A 10,629-nucleotide genomic window follows, 5' to 3' on the forward strand; every position below is an offset into this window, starting at 1 on the left:
CTTGAACTGTCCACGCTACTAGCCTCGTGTAGAGGGGTTCAGCCGCTTCAGAGGCATGCGCCGGCATCTGCCCGAGACGCGGCCAAGAGGAACAACGAAGTGTTGTTTACTGCGCTAGAGGGTGGAGAAGTGGCTAGTAGCGCTGATGCCAGCCATGGTGAGAGCATCTGTGCCGCCAATGTGAAGTATCTTGGGTCAAGTGAATCATGGCTTGTTTGAACGATAATGATTCCAAGAAGAAACCAACAAAGTGGATTCTAGACGATACTCAATTATTCTTTGAAATATTCCAAAAATATAAATTAAAGTGGAATATTTGCCAAGATGGTTACTCCAACAAAATGAAGAGAGAAACGAGTATTTTGAAACTGAAAGAATACCTTATTACTTGATAAGTTCGATGTAAAAGGCCTTGCGGCCTGTTCACCACGCATGGTTGGGGGGGTTGCTTCTTGACTATATGGCCTGGTTGGGTTGCTTCTTGACTATTTGTCGCATGCGTGGCTGGCACTAGCAGTTAGTCTAGAAGTGCCAAAAGGGGAGATAATGACAGCATTCGGGGTCGTACAGTTCTCTGCGTGTCGCCCAGTGCTTGTCGAGCCTGATCTTGAAGGCGTTGATAGAAGGGGGAGTGACGACGTTGTCCGGCAGGCTGTTCCATATTGATACGACTCGGTGGGAGAAGTAGCCGGCTCTGACGTTCAGTCTGCAGCGGCCCTTGGCGAGTTTCAGGCTGATCCCTCGGGTATCTCTGCCGTCGTGAAGGTGCAGCTGGGGCGATCAGCTTCGTAGGCGCCGTGGACGTACTTGAAAAAGTCCATCATGTCCCCTCTTAGTCTTCTATGCTCCAAGCTGGGTAGACCGAGCGAGGCGAGGCGTTCTGGGTACGGCTTGTTCTTGAGGCTTGCGATAAGCTTGATTGCCCTCCTCTGAACGTCCTCCAGGTCGGAGCACAGAGTCTTGTGCCTTGGCTGCCAGACTGAGTGGCCATACTCGAGCATCGGTCGAACGAGGAATTTGTAGAGCTGGATGAAGATCCCAGGCGTGATGAAGTTGAAGGTTTGCCTTATAACACCCAGTACTCTGTTCGCCTTAGCTGTTGCTTGCGCTACTTGGCCTTTGAAGGTCAGGTCCCTGTCGATCACTACTCCAAAATCTTTTTCGGTGTCGCTTTCCTTCAGTGGGGTCACGTACTCTTCGCCTTGAGCATTGCAGCCTCTCATGGTGCTACAAGTCGTCTGTGCGGCACTCTGTCAAACGCTTTCATGTAGTCCATGTAGACAGCGTCGATGGATCCTTCTTCGTCTAGAGCCACAGTCCAGATGTCTAGGGTCTCAAGAAGCTGGGTGACACAAGACCGCCCCTTGGTGAAACCGTGCTGCTTTCTGCCTGGGGCTTTGTCCTTCTTCAAGCTCGCCAACTGCTTCCTCACTGCCTCCTCTGTAATCTGGAAGTCTGGCAGCTCCCTGTCGTAGGCGTACTCAGGCATGTCACCTCCTTTCTCCTTTGTGAAGACGCTTTGAAAAAAATTGTTCAAAGGTCTGCCTTCTCTATGTCTGAAGTGGTCTTTGATCCATCCTCTTTTCTCAAGTCTGCAACGCCTGATCTTGTCTTTGTTTTGGCTTGAACGTACGACCAAAAAGACTTTGGGTGATTGTTTGCCTGGGCTGCAAAGGGTCGCCTCTAGTTTCCGCTTGGCAGGACGGCATGCTCTTGCTGCTTGGTTTCTGGCTTTGGCGTTCGCTCTGTAGTCCTCGCCTGCTTGTGTCTGCAGCCAACGCCGGTACAACTTGTGTTTCTTGCGGACAGAGGTCAAGGTTCCACAGTCAAGCCATTTCTTCTTCTGTACCGCCGAGTTTCGGACTTACGGTTCAAATCTCTCGATCAGGTTTTCCAGGTGTGTCCTGAAAGCAGTACATGCCTCGTTTACATCTGAAGAAGTGGATGGTTTGGGTGGTGGTTGGGTTTTGACTAAGATTTTTCTACAGCAACCTTCCCTCTTCTCTAATTATTTGATGGTCACGTCTAGTGGGGTTGTAGTAAAGACGATGAAGCTCAGATAGTTTATTGGTGTTGAAGAACGAAGACGCCGACCGACCCACACCTGTATCAGTGTGGGCCGTTAGAATCTACATGACCAGAACACAATGAAATAACAATATCAGAAATACAAATGATTCAATTATGACAGTTACAGTAAATTGAAATGTTTATGGCATGAAAATAATTGAATTGTAGTGAAGAACTTAGCGTTTTACCCCCTTAGATGTTCACCCCACGCGTCGTTCAGAAAAATGACTCTATAGCTAGGGCGCGCTTGGCAAATGGTTCTCCGCTGTCGTTCTTAAGAAATTTCACAATATTTTTTTTGGTACGATTCAACATAAAATAATTTCGACATTTACTAAACATTTTATCATTCAGGAATTACACTAGTGTTATTAGTGCTCAGAATTGATGATTAACTAACTGTATATTTTTATAATGGTATAATAATGAAATTGATAAAATCCGAATTAAGTAATCGAGATCAAGATAATTAAGTAAGATATTGTTACAGAGGTCCATAATCATGAGTTTAAAGGTTTAATAAAAGTAAATATGACATTCAAGAGGAATGCTAGTGCGAGGTGTGAAAGCGAGTCACTACACATCCTTCTCTCCCAGTTCCTCATCCCAGATAACGCGGTCGAGGTCCTCCCCCATCCTGCTGTAGTCTGCTTTGAGAAAGTTTGGTCGCGCTTGCTTTTTCGGTTTCTGATATTTGCAGGCGACGTTCATGAGGAGTGTGGCGTGGTCGCTTTAACCAAGTGCTGAGGCAGTGGTTATCTAGTTTACCATGTCCTACAGGTTGTCAATACCAAGTCGTCTAGCGTTGAGCGCTGGCCGTCTCTGAACCTAGTTGGCTCTCTCTGGTGCTGGATAAGGTAGGTGTCCTTAATCACAGCGAGAAGCTTGCTAGCAGGGTGGTTTGTGCTTGCTCTGCTTAATCCTTAATTCTTTCTCCCAGTCGTGAGAAACTTGCTGGCAAGGTGGTTTGTGCTTGCTCTGCTTAATCCTTAATTTTTTCTCCCAGTCTATTTCTAGAAAATTGAAGTCGCCTAGTACGAGCAGGTGCTGGGGTTTAGCCTCTGTCACCGTTCTCAGTAGTTGGTTCAGGTTCTGGTTGTCTTCTGAGCTACTGGGGCTGCGGTAAACAAGGCCTATGATCCCCAGGTTTCGCTACTGCTGAGTTTACAGTCGACAATTTATACGACAAACATGCACTCCCTTAAAGTCAGTTTTCACGTCTTTGCCCCGTTGCGCGTTAAGCTCACTTCTGTTTTGCAGGCAGATTCCTCTTCCTTTGCTTTCCAAATTGTGTAAACTTTCAAATCCTTGAAGGGAAATCTCACATTCTTGAACGATGAAACGCTGGTTCTTTGGTTTCACCTTAACTATTCCAAGTTCCAACCACAGATGTTCGGAGAATGTCTATGAGGGCATCTAGTTCATCAAGCTGTCCGCGTTTGTGTATAGACACACGACTGAGTCCAATGGTTTAAAAACGTTAAACGCATTTAGTTTTGTTCGTGCTAGTAGAAGAAGAAAAAGTGCTTGTATGGTTAAAATTATGTGCAGATGAAATTTTGTTGGCTTTGTTCACTCTTACTGTTGTGGTGGGTATTTGCCCACGTTGACCACCTTGCTGTTTTTCCTCACCCACTTGGCGATGTCGTCCCCCGCCGCTCTTGATTGTTCATGTTTCTCTTTCATTTCCTTGAACAGTGCTTCTTCTTCTTTCCTCTCCGTAGGGGTCAAGTCTTTCCTTGCACTTATCTTCATGCATAGCCTATCATCCCGGTGACCGCCCAACCCGTGAGCCTCATTTTTTATCTTGCGAATGGCTTGCATAACCTCATCCCTGTCTGACTGGCAGAGGTGGGCAGTAGCGCGCTACATGTAGCGGCCGCTACATTTTCAGTAGCGGTAGCGATGCTACATTTAAGTAATTGTAGCGGTAGCGCCAGCTACATATTTAAGTAGCTATACGAGGTTTTGCCGCTACAGCGCTACCGCTACATTTATAGATAAAGCCTTTAGATTTTACTTAATAGTATTAAATATTATTCAAAAACCAGCATGATACATGCAAAATCTAAATTACAGAAAAAACTGTACGAAAGATTTCGGTGTAATGTTGTCAACCTCAGCCTGGTACTAGTGTCAACATGTTAGTTGTTCCCAGAGGTGGGCAGTAGCGCGCTACATGTAGCGGTAGCGGCGCTACAATCTTATGAGTGTAGCCGTAGTGCCCGCTACATTTAGAGCATGTAGCGGTAGCGGCCGCTACATTCCAAAGTAGCGCTGCCCAGCTCTGCTGACTTGGTGGCGAAAGATAGACGTAGAGGTCTAGGTCTCTCAGTCCCTTCTCAGAAGTTTCCAAGGCGCCTTATTTCACGCGGCTTAATTCTGGGTGCAGCCCATGTCAGCCAGTATCTTCTCAGACTCCTTGTTGTCGTCCCTATTCCTTTTTTTGTTCATCGCCTTCTGTGGGTTCGGGTATACCAAAAACAATCAAGTTCTTGCTTCTGCGTGCCCTATCTTCAGCTTCCAAGCTATTCTCCTTGGTTTTGTCCTCGACAAGTTTCACAATCTCATCCTCCATCTCAACTGCAGCTGCTGCCGCCTCTGGTCCTGCTGTCAAACGTTTTACTTCCTCCTCCATGGCAGGGGTGAAATGGCCATCCTCAATACTGCCTACTCTGTTCTTTATTTCTACCATCTCTAGTCCCAATCTGCCAACCTCTGACTGTATCTTCTTCAACAGACTGTCAACGAAGTTAGTTGCCAGCTTCGTGCATGTTGGCTTGCAGTACCAGTGCAACAGGGGGTTACAGATTTGCTGTCTTCTACTATGACCTTATACATCGCATCATTCACATCTTGACATTTTGTGTGGAACCAGCGATCACAAAGTCTGCAGTGTAATGCTTCGACATTGATCGTGCAGTGCACACTACACTTGCCAGAGTTGCCACAAGGTGCCGGTTGATCTTCGTCTGCTGCTGCACGGCCATTGCTACGACTCGCTTTCCTACCTCTGGTTGGGGGTGGCATAGTATCTTCATTCATCAACAGGAGGCCAGAAACCAAGTTTACTCAGCGCTTCCTTTGAATTTAAATAATGCGTGTGTGAGATGTAAGTTGCCGAATGAGGAAGACTCTTGCCGTGTTTCTAGTGCGATGTCATGCCGGAGGCCGCCATCTTGGAAAATGTTCAGCCGGAGGTTGGCTGCTTTATCGCCTACCCAAAGTTAAAAAAAAAACGAATCCGCCGTGGAAAGTTGCTGTCTGTTTTCCACTACTGTTCATACACTTGATTTGCCTAGATCACTTAATGTCATAAGGTTTTCTCTTAAGCCCGGTCCACACGCTCAGTTTTACGCAACGATTTGTCTGCGCAGTTCTAATCGTTGCAGACAAAACGTTGCGTGTGGACGGGAAAACTGCGCAGTTTTGGAGCCGGCGGGAAAACTGCGCAGTTCCATCGAAATCTGAGCTACCGAGCATAGATTTCGATGAACTGCGCAGACAAGTCGGAACGTGTGGACGGTAGCACAGTTTTTCCGATTCGATTTGTGCTCAGTTTCAATGATTCTGGCGACAATGGCGGACCTTCGGTAATGTTCTCGGGAATTTTTTGCTTTTCTATACGAAAGTTTTTCTTGCATTTGGCAAGTAAAATTCAAGGACTATAGTAACAGGGACAAAAAAGGTGGAGACATACGAGGGCTTAGTAGAAAAATTCAAAGAAATCGATGAAAGCGCAAACATAGAAACAGCTGTAAAATAAGTTGAGCATTTACCGTAAATAATTGGGAATGAATAAAAAAATCGATTCCATCTGGACCTGGCAAAGAAGACATCTACAAACCATCTCTCTTGTATTTTGATTCCTCGCAATCACTAAATGATCCAATCTCTTTTTTGACAAGGCACAATGCCAAAATTTATGAAAATACTGCCTTTTCCATGGCACGTTTCGGATAAATTTACGGCCGTACTCGCGGCCGGTCTCCCCAAATTCGATGAGCATGGAATATCTCCCAAAGTAATGAACGTAGCTCGATAAAACTTGGTACACGTATTCATTAGGACTTAACGGTGATGTTTAGCATCATAGCATGTGACAATTTTTTTCGATTTTGCCTTCCTTTGCGAGTTATACGGCTTTATCTAATCTAAAAAATTGTCACGAGCTAAACATCGCCGTTGGGAGGTTAGGTTTCTATATTCAACGTTTCGTTCAAATCTGTACCTACAATACAGTCATTTGCAAAAGTTTAAGACCACCCTCCAAATTTGGGCTTTTTTGCATTACAAAAGGATATCGAGGCAAAATATTCAAACTGTTTGTATTTGAGAGACAAAGTAAATAAATTACATGCAATTTATTATACATTTGATATATTCAGTACTTATTTTGTCCCTCTTTATTGTCAATAACAGCCTGGATTCGTTGTGGCATCCTGCTGATAAGTTTCTGACAGTACTCCTTAGATAATTCCTAGCATCATACCTGTTAATACATTCTTCTGATGATGACTTCAAATTTGAAGGCGGCTTGCTGCTACCTTATCCTTCATGACTGACCACAAATTTTCAACTGGATTCAAGTCTGGGCTATTTCCAGGCCAGTCCAGCAATTCAATGTTGTTTGAGGTAAAAAAAAATCTTTCAACTGCTGGGCCCGATGGCATGGAGCACCATCCTGCATGAAAATATTACACTGGGGTATTCCCATGTGTAGTACAAGCTTTTGTTGAAGCAGCTTGAGGTACCTTTCTCCATTCATGGTTGTTTTCTGAGGCAGAAAGTACAATCCAGCTGTCCCATTATGGCTAAATACCCCCCAATCTATGACACTGGGTTGATGTTTCATGGTAGGTGCCGTATATTTCTCTTCAAATCTTTTACCAACTGGTCACCTAATGTGTTGATGGTGTGACCCAAACTGCTGAAATGTACTTTCATTTGAAAACAACACTGTGTTCCACTTGGCAACCGTCCAATCCTGATGTCTCCGGGCAAAATTCAATCGCTTAATTTTCATGACAGCAGTTAACTTTGGTTTTTGGGCAGGCTTGAAACTCTTAAGGTGAAATTCTTTGCTTAAACGGCGTAAAATAGAACTGATGCTCACCGCACATCCTTTCTGAAGCAATATTCATTGAATTTTCTAATTGGAATTTGTTGGAGATCTTGCAACAGTGAGCTTCATCATGTTGTCATCACGGCTGGTTGTTTTCAACGTGTGCTCCGACCTTTTCTTGTCTGAATACTGGCCATCATGTTCAAACTTGTGTATTGCACTGTTAACTGCAGTCTTGCTACATCTCATCTTTGAAGAAATCTGACGTTCAGAATAAGCTTCGTCATGTAAGAGTTCAATTTGAGCCCTCTGGACTTAGGTAACAGATGATTTTCTGCCCATTTCTTATAAATGAAATTTCTGCTGTCTTGCAGCTATAACCTTCTCTTGTGAATGCTGGGAGGTAAGACATGCACAAACACACTTCTCCGACCACCTGCGGCTACTATTACGCCTGCCGCAGGCTCAAATTTGCACACCACCCATCCAAAAAGGGCTATTTCTGATTTAGGTCAAATTCTGTGGGTGGTCTTAAACTTTTGCAAATGACTGTAGTTAAGAAGAAATTTCATGCTCACTGCAAATTTCAGCACGTATCGTCATATAAGTAAGGAATGAAGGTGAAATTCCAAAAATGTTCACGAGCTAAACATCCCGTTAAGTCCTAATGAATACGTGTATCAAGTTTTATCGAGCTACGTTCATTACTTTGAGAGATATTCCATGCTCACCGAATTTGGGGAGACCGGCCGTAAAATTTGTCCGAGACGTCTCCAAGGCGAGATCGCGCAAAACTGAGCAAACTACTCAGATAAGTCGGTACCGTGTGGACGCTCTAAAAATTGCAACGATTTCATTCCGACTTAAAACTGCGCAGACAAATCGTTGTGAAAACTGAGCGTGTGGACCGGCCTTTAGGAATTTCACTGTTTGCCAGAGCTAAATCAGACACGTCCGCTTCGCCACGTTGCGCGTCGATGACTGTAAAGCCAGCTGGTATTCTTGGTTTTTATTAGTCAGGGTTTAGTTGTTCCCGACGTTGCATTTTCAAGGGCTAGAATAAAGAGTATAAAAACGAAGTACAGAAGAGAGTTGTTGAAGGTGATACCACTATCCATCCGCACAGACCTCATCCGTACAGACGGCAATTCTAACGACGCACTGGCGCCTGGCGGGCGCGAGCGGTCGCCTGCCGAAGACCACAACTGCCCTGGATGTAATGGACGATCATGATTCCTGCCTTCCGGAACGTAGCCTTCAACACTTCAAGCCGTCCGTATCTAGGCCATGGGTCGAACCAGCCCTCGGTCGAACGGCCACTTGTCGAAGGACAATAAATTTTGGGATAGAACTATGCTATCTGTATCTGAAACCTAACCTCAGATGCGGTGAACGTAAAATTACGTAATTTAACGATACCCGGAAGTCAGATTCGATCCGCGGCCTGGTGGTGCACGGCAGGTGGTGGTCAAGGCCGGAGGAGGACAAAGCCGAGTGGTGCACGGCGGATTGGTGGATATCCGGAGAGATCCAAGGCGTTCGATTCAGGGCTAATTGGTGCACAAAATTGGGGGTGCACGGCTGCGCTCCCGCGCGAGCTAGTAGCGACAGTGTTGCAGGTTTTTTCTTAGCGAGAATACCAGATTGCCCAGCTCAGAATACCAGAAATTCTATTGTTCAAAAACGGACTAATACCTCTAAATTTGATGAAACTATTCGTCAGAAACGTTGGTTAGAAAAAGAAAAAAAGGTATCTTATGTACTGTGCATTTATCTGGCCTGACGATATATAATTAGCCAAATTGAACACGTTATGTTTTTTCCCTCTGTTTGGAACATTTTGACACTTTTATTTTCCTGGGTTTGATTACATTGACACTTCTTCCTTTTTATCACAGGGTGGCACTTCTTCCCTTTCGCTCAACATGAGCAAGCCACGGAAACAGGTCATCTTCCTTTTGCTTATTTCCTTATTTTCGTACATGCGTGCATATGGCATTATCTAACATTTCGGGTGTGATCAATTGTTGCGGGAGAGCAGATAGCTTTTGGTCCGAATAACGGACTCTAGTACCTTAGTTGAAAATTTATTTCGTTGCTTCTTTTTCACATAGGTGACTCGCTCGACGAATGCATTGGAGACAGGTCAAAGTAGACAAGTGACGTAGTAGGCAGCCAGTTCTATGAATGGATGATGATTTTCAAGATCAGTGAAATATTAAACGGCACCCCAGATTTAAAGTGGTACTCTAGAATTCAAAACCACCGAACAAAAATGGTGGAACCTGCGTCGCAGAGATCGGTTCGACCATGGTTGAATTATACTTATAAGGTTGACCCACGAGAAGTTCCGCCTTTCAGTTCAGCTTTCTTGTTACTACGGGCTTCCAATCGAATCAATATTTTCTCCAAGTTTTTGCTCCATCGGCAATGAAGGGACGGTGTTTTGATCGCTGCATTTATTACGTCACCTCGATCGAGAAATGTAAACAAACCCGATTGGTTGACTGGTTTGAACGCATTTCGGTGATTGGTTAATGCCCGTGATGTCACTAAGATCAGTGACGTCACAAGCAAACAACAAACTACATCCGCCAAAAATGGGCTTCTGATGGGTCAACCTAATACTAGTTCAACCATGGGTTCGACAACCTCACTCATCCTAGGCCATATCATCACTGATCAGTAATCCATCAAGGATCATCACTCTCGTACTTATAGAATAGAATAGAAGTGTCGGCGCTGAAGAAATAGGCCCATGGCCTGTTGCCGATTCTTGAACTTTTCACTTGTTGCGCGTCTTTGAACACTCTCTACTAAATTTCTGTCCTTTTCAAATTTCGCTGACCACACAACGTTTCCAAACTCTAGGTTCGGGCGCACGACAGCAACAAACAACTGCTTCATCGTTCCTGCATCTAGGAACTCGAAAGAGCGTATATTGCACTAAGCACTTCCTTTAACTGTTAACAATTAGACTGGGGTTATTTCATCAAGTGGTAAACTTACGGTTCCAAAAATGGCGGGAAACCACTAGTCGCGCCGCTCTGAAGGTAATCTATATAATCCACGCCTACGCTGGAGGAAGTTCAAACGTCAGAGGTGGAACTTAATGCAGTAAATTTGCAGTAAGTCAGAAAATACCAGATTTAGGCAAATATACCAGAGCTTAAATATTCATCCCAGACACCTGAAATACCAGATTTGTGAAATCTGGTATAGAAATATACCATCTGGCAACGCTGGCAAGCGAGCAGATAGCAGCACCTTATACTCTCCTTGTGTACAGGCTTATTTGCCGCGTAGTCACCAAGCGACCGATACTTTCCAGATCTACTAGCCGTATGCACTATCCCCGTGTAAAGTACCTGTTAGTATATTATAACGGATTCAGCCAGCCGTTAAACCTATCGCTGCTTTCAGTGAGCAAGGAATATCTCCCTAAGTAATGAACGTAGCTGGATGAAACTTGGTACACGTATTCAATAGGACCT

This window comes from Hyalella azteca, unplaced genomic scaffold, assembly GCF_000764305.2.
Source record: "Hyalella azteca isolate HAZT.00-mixed unplaced genomic scaffold, Hazt_2.0.2 contig10791, whole genome shotgun sequence".
Lineage (NCBI taxonomy): Eukaryota > Metazoa > Arthropoda > Malacostraca > Amphipoda > Hyalellidae > Hyalella > Hyalella azteca.